Below are 7,192 nucleotides of genomic sequence, written 5' to 3' on the forward strand. Positions count from 1 at the left end.
TCCCCAGTGACTCTCATAGGCAGATCAAACTCTACCACCTTTCACTTGTCAAACTTTAGAACAACCCAAGAAAAATCAGGATGGGTGGCATTGCAGATCTGCAACTAGCCACATATGTGCACGTTAAGAATCATCGCTGGCATGGATAAAGTGGATGGGACCACCAGCCATCCTTGGTGGTTGCCTAGGAGACGCAGAAGCTGCCACAGGTCATGTGGGGGGAGAGAAACCAGGGTCTTGAGTGAGAGCCTGTCACTTGAGTGCCAGCAAGGGAACTTACGAACAAAACTTGAGGGTTACTTTTCCATATTGGGGGCTTATGTTCAAGGACTCAGCACCCTTCTCTGCCACAGAGCCAGGACTCCAATCCCAGCAGCCCTAGTGGCTTCACTGTTTCAGACATTAAAACAGAACCAAGCACACTCCCGACAAGGAAGAATATATTGGCTTTTTCTCTCTGTGTTTTGGGGTTCATTTCTGGTATTTCCGTCCTCTTGTTCTTGTTTTATTTATTGTGTACTGGTCCCGGCACTTGGGACACATAGTCTTGGCACTGTCCCTGAGCTTATTTGCTCAAGGCTGGCGCTCAACCGCTGGAGCCACTTCTGCCTTTTTGGTTTTTAATTGGAGATAAGAGTCTCACATAATTTCTTGCCTCAGCTGGCTTCAAACTATGATCCTCAGGTCTCAGATTCCTGAGTAGCAGAGATTCCAGATGTGGGTCACTGGTGCCTCGCTCAGCGATGGCTTTTCTGCTCCTTCCAAGTCCTTCTGCCACTTCTACTTCCTTCCTGTCCACAATTAAGGCTCTTTTCAGGCCAGCACTGGTGGCTCACGCCTGTAATCCTAACTACTAAGGATGCTGAGATCTGAGGATTGCAGTTGGAAGCCCGCCTAGACAGGCAAGTCCAATTAATCACCAAAGAGCAGAAAAGTGGAGATGTGGCTCAAGTGATAGAGAACCAGCTTTGAAGAAAAAAGCTCAGGAACAGTTCTCAGAACCAACACACACTATAAATCACGGACATAGAAGTACCAGGTGAAAGCATAGAAACTATATAACAGAAGGAGTTCCCAGTCTTTTTTTTTTAAATTAATTAATTAATTTATTTATTTATTTTTTCCAGTCCTGGGCTTGAGCTCAGGGCCTGAGCACTGTCCTTGGACTTTCTCAAGGCTAGAGCTCTACCACTTGAGCCTCAGCACCACTTCTGCTTTTTTTTTTCTATGTATTTGGTACCAAGGAATCGAACCCGGGTCTTCGTGCATGCTAGGCAAGCACTTTAACCACTAGGCCAAACTCCCAGCCAGAGTTCCCAGTCTTAAGAGAGGAACATCCAAGTATTTAGAACACCAAATAGGCATGAGTAAAAAAGAAATAACTCTAGATTTATTAGAGTGAAAGCACACACACACACACACCAAAGGAGCACTGTCCCTGAGCTCTTTAACTCAAGGCTAGCACTCTACCACTTTGAGCCACAGCGCCATTCCAGGTTTTCTAGTGGTTCATTGGAGATAAGAGTCTCGTGGACTTCAGTGCCCGGTCTGACTTTAACCCACCGTCCTCAGTTCTCAGCCTCCTGAGTAGGTAGGATTACAAGCACGAGCCATGGGCGCTGGCTCTAGATGCTTTGGACATACCTAAATTGACCCCAAAGGATTTAAACCAGTTAAACAGTTCTGTAATGAGGCATTAAATTGAAACAAGAATAAACAGTCTTCTAACAAGGAAACCCTCCAATGTCATATGAATTCACTGCCAAATCCTTAAACCTTAAAGAAATAACATCAGTGCTTCTCCAACTATCCCATGAAATAGAAAAGGAAGGCCTACCGCCAAGCCCACCCTATGAAGACAGCATTACACTAATCCCAAACCAGACGAGGACCCAGCAAAAAACGAAATTAAATTGTGGACCAATTTCCCTGACACACCAAGATGTAAAAAATTCTTACTGGAGGGGCCAGGAGTTCAACCTAGTGGTAGAGTGCTTGCCTAGCATGCACGAAGCCCCAGGTTCAATTCCTCAGTACCACATATATAGAAAAAGCCAGAAGTGGTGCTGTGGCTCCAGTGGTAGAGCTCTAGCCTTGAGAAAGCTCAAGGACAGTGCTCAGACCCTGAGTTCAAGCCCCAGGACTGGCAAAAAAAAAAAATTCTCACTGGAAACTGGGTGCCCATGGCTCCTTTCTGTAATCCTAGCTACTCTGGAGGCTGAGAGCTGAGGATCACAATGCAAAACCAACCCTGGCAGATAGTTTGTGAGACTTTTATTTCCAATTAATTATCAAAAGCCAGAGTGGAGCTATGGCTCAAGTGGTAGAGAGCCAGAAAAAAAGAAAAGAAAAAAGCCTCGTGCCAGCACACACACACACACACACACACACACACACACACACACACACACTTCTCACTGGAATATTTGCTATCCAAATTCAACAGTACTTTAAATAGTGATGGTCTTGGTTTCATGACAGACATGCAAGGATGGTTCAAAATAGATAAATGAATAAATGTAATACATGACATAAACTTAACCCAGGACAAAATCCACACAATCCTCTTAAGATACAGAAAATGTCTTTGACAAACTATACGAATGATACAACATTCAAAGAAATGAGAAATAGAAGCAACATACCTTAACATAATGGCTACATATGACAATATCTGGCCAACATCACATTAAAAAACAATGGGAGGAGGAATTAGAAATTGAAATCACTTCCTCTAAAGTCAGGCACAAAATAGAAAGTGTTCACTCTCCATTTTTTTTTTTTTTTTTTGCCAGTTCTGGGCTTGAGCTCAGGGCCTGAGCACTGTCCTTGGGCTTTCTCAAGACTAGAGCTCTACCAGTTGAGCCACAGTACTATTTCTGGCTTTTTTCTATGTATGTGGTACCGAGGAATCGAACCCCAGTCTTCGTGCATGCTAGGCAAGCACTCAACCACTAGGCTAAACTCCCGGCCCCACTCTCTCCATTATTTTTGGGGGTGGTGGTGCTGGCTTGAACTCAGGGCCTGAGCTTTTTCTGTTAAGGCTGGTACTCTACAACTTGAGCTATGCAGCTCTACTCCCAAATCTTGGTGGTTCATTGGAGATAAGAGTCTCAGGGACTTTCCTGCTGGACTGACTTTGAAATGTGATCTTCATATATCAGCCTACTGAGTAGCTAGGATTACAGGCAAGACCCACCAATACTTGGTTATCTCCACTTTTATTCATTATGGTAACAGAATCCCAAGTTAGAGTGATTAAGATAGAAGGAAATAAAAGAGATTCAATTAGAAAATGAGGGTGGGAAATCAAATTCTCCTATTTGTAGAGGAAACCATCTTTCTCCCCCTCCCCCTCTCCCTTCTCTTCCCCCTCCCCCTCCTTTTTCCTCTTCTTTTTCCTCTTTTTCTTCCTCCCCTCCTTCTTCTTCCTCTTCCTCCTCCTCCTCTTCTTCTTCTCCTTCTCCTTCTCCTTCTCCTTCTTCTTTTGCCAGTCCTGGGACCTGAGCTCAGGGCCTGAGCACTGTCCTTGAACTTTCGCAAGGCTAGCACTCTACTACTTGAACCACAGCAGCACTTCCAGCTTTTTTTTTTTTTTAATGTTGTACTGAGGAATCAAATCCAGAGCTTTGTGCATGCTAGGCAAGCACTCTACCACTAAACTACACTCTCAGCCAGAAACAATCTTCCATAGACTTACAGATGCTGAAGATTCCATCCATGAGGCTCTTGCCTGGCAGACGCTTGGGGCCACACAGAAGGACACATAATCTACACGAAACTGATCAGTGTTTCTGAATCCCAACAATGAGCAGGCTGAGAAGGAAATGAGGGAAATGTCCCATTCACAACAGGATGCTAACTCAAATTCCTTCTCAAAACTTCTATTTATTCATTCGTTCATTTATTGCCAGTCCTGGGGCTTGAACTCAGGGCCTGAACACTGTCCTTGGAATTTCTCAAGTCTAGAACTCAAGTCTACCACTTGAGCCACTGCACCACTTCCAGCTTTTTCTATGTATGTGCTACCAAGAAATCAAACCTGGGTCTTCATGCATGCTAGGCAAGCACTCCACCACTAGGCCAAACTCCCAGCCCCATCAAATTTTCTTTAAACAAACAAAAAACAAGGGCCGGGTACCAGTGGCTCATGCCTGTGATCCTAGTCATGCAGTAAAGCTGAGATCTGGGGGGAAAAAATATCACATGGTTTGAACCCAGCTGGGGCAGGCTTCAAATTAACTACCAATTAATTACCAAAAAGCCAGAAGTAGAGTTGAAGCTCAAGTGCTAGAATACCTGTTTTGAGCAAAGAAGCTCAGAGACAGCACCTACACTCTGAGTTCAAACTCTAGGACTGGCACACACACACACACACACACACACACACACACACACACACACACACATACACACACACACACCCCACTGTGTTGTTCAGGTGAGTCTCAATTCCCAGACTCAATCAATCCGTCCTCCTGAGTCACTGGGATTACAGACGCCGGCTATCGATTTCTAGAACTTTCCACGTCAACCTTTCAGACCTGATGTGGATTGTTCTTAGTGGAAACTCTAGAAAGTGTAAGGGGAGGGGAGTGAGGAGGTGCCCTGGACAGACAGCTCTGTGGGTGTTAGCAACAATCCTTGGCTGCTGGGAGGGAGGAGGCTGGAGCCCTGGGGAGGAGGGAGGAAGAGGGGGCAGGAGGGAGAAAGGAGGACTTAGGTTTGGGAGCCTTTTGGTGGCTATAACTAAAAAAGGAGGAGGGAGGAAAAGACAATTAAAATACCAGGCCTGGTGGTACAGATCTGTGATACCAGCCCTCAGGAGGCTCGAGGCAGGAGGATCATGAGTTTGAGGCCAACCTGGGCGGCCTCAACAAAGCACAAGATCACAATAGCAACAAAATCCCTGATGCCCCCCCCCCCCAGCAATGCTGCCACCGCTCTTCTCAAGCCAGAGGCGAGGTAGATCTCCACAGCACTCAGGCGCTGGGGCCAAAAGGAAATTCCCAAATTACTGGAAAGAAAATGTCAGAAATTCCCATTCTCTGGGTGGGATTCTTGGTGTCTGCTGAGCTCTGGCAGGCAGAGGAAACAAACCAGGACCACAGGCCAAGCCTAGGGATATAGCAGCCGGGGTCAAGGTTACCAGTCTGTTAATGAGTAATTTCAGGTGGGAGAAGGGAGGCCTGGATGTGGGTCCTAGAGGGAGACTTCCAGAAAACAGTGCAGCCAGCACTTTTTTGTTTGTTTGTTTTATGGGACCTGTGGCTATGCTCAGATGTCTCTACACTTTCAAGTCCTACCTCACCCTTTGTGGTAAAAGGGTGGTGGTGGGGTACACCAAGGGGAGAAACTGAGGCCAGGCAGGTGAGAAATGGAGTGCCTGGGACTCAACTCAGAAATCATTCCTCTCATTCTCTCCCTTCACCCCAACTGGGGTTAGAGAAGGAGTTGTTACTGGACACAAAATACGCAACAAAGAAAATGGGGTCTGTGGCTGGGAGTGTGGCCTAGTGGCAGAGTGCTTGCCTAGTGTGCGCAAAGCCTTGGGTTCCATTCCTCAATATCACATACACAGAAAAAGCCAGAAGTGGTGCTGTGGCTCAAGTGGTAGAGTGTTAGCCTTGAGAAAACTCAAAGACAGTGCCCAAGCCCTGAGTTCAAGCCCAGGACTAGCAAATAAAGAAAGAAAGAAAAGAAAAGAAAATGGGGTCTGAGTATTACACAGTCATGAAGGACAAAATGTCATTTGCAGGAAGATGGATGGAACCGGAAATCATAATGTTCAGTAAAAATAAGCCAGATTCAGAAAGATAGATGCCATCAACTTTCTCCCAGGGGTGGACTCCGGTTTTCAAATATTCTAAATGACATGAGAACAGAAGGACTTTTAAGGGGAAAGCAGGAAGTGGAGTGGGTGACATGGGGGATGGGTGGGTCACTAAAATCTAAACACACAGTACACAAATATGAAAAGGCCACAGTCAAGTTCATTACTTGGTGCTAAGTTTTTTTGTTGTTTTGTTCTGTGCTGGTTCTTTGGGTTTTTTTTGTTTGTTTGTTTTGGGTTTTTTTGTTTTGGGGTTTTTTTTTTTTTTTTGCCAGTCGTGGGGCTCTTCAGCTCAAAGCTACCACCTACCCTTGAGCCTAGCCCCACTTCCCATTTTCTAGAGGTTAATTGGAGATAAGAGTCTCAGATCCTTTTGTGCCCAGGCTGGCTTTGAACCTTGATCCTCAGATCTCAGCCTTCTGAGTAGCTGGAATTACAGGCGTGAGCCAATGCGCGGCCGTTCTACCACTTTAGCCACAGCTCCACTTCAAGTTTTCTGGTGGTTCATTGGAGATAAGAGAATTTGATTTCCCACCCCCTTTTCTAATTGAATCCCTTTTATTTCCTTCTACCTTAATCATTCCAGCTAGGGTTTCTGCTATCATACTGAATAAAAACGGAGAGAACCAAGCATGGTGGACCTTGCTTGTAATCCTAGCTACTCAGTAAGCTGAGATCTGAAGATCGTGGTTCAAATTCAGTCCAGCAGGAAAGTCCCTGAGGCTCTTATCTCCAATGAGAACTCATCACTGGAACTGGCAGCAGGGTCAGCCTGGCCTTCTCCCAGCCGTGGAGCTGGAACCACGGGCTGAGTGGACCCACAGACTGGAAATCCCCCCAAACCCATAGACTTCTGGACTGGCTGTGCCAGCCACCATTCCTTCCAGATGTTCCAGACAAACAACACAGCCTCTAGGGACTAGCCATAATCAGAGGGATTCCCCTTCTCCCTCCTTCCTCCCCCCCCCCCCGTCCCCTCCCCCCTGCCAGGTTACCCAGTCCCTTCTCTCTCACTTCCTGGGCATCAGGACAGACCCTGAACTCTCCAAGTGAGGCTCTTCTGCATCTCAGTACCCAAACCCCATCTCATCCCATGGCTCCGGCCCTGGAGGCCACAAATCTTACAGCCAACACAGGCCAAAATGAAATTCCTTTTCAACATTATGCTCTAATGAAACCGGGAAGTGGGGTGCCTTGTCTGGGAGGGGGTGGGAGAAATAGAGGAAGTTGGTGGGGGTGCCCCAAAGACATCCAGTTTCAAAAGTTGGCCCCTGGTTTTAGAAATCAACGAGCTTTTTTTTTTTTTTGCATCCTCCCTTCTCCTCCCCTTCTTCTACCCCTTCTTCTTCCTCTCCCCAG

The sequence above is a fragment of the Megascapheus bottae genome, chromosome 1 (genome assembly GCF_031878675.1).
Source record: "Megascapheus bottae isolate mThoBot1 chromosome 1, mThoBot2.hap1, whole genome shotgun sequence".
Lineage (NCBI taxonomy): Eukaryota > Metazoa > Chordata > Mammalia > Rodentia > Geomyidae > Megascapheus > Megascapheus bottae.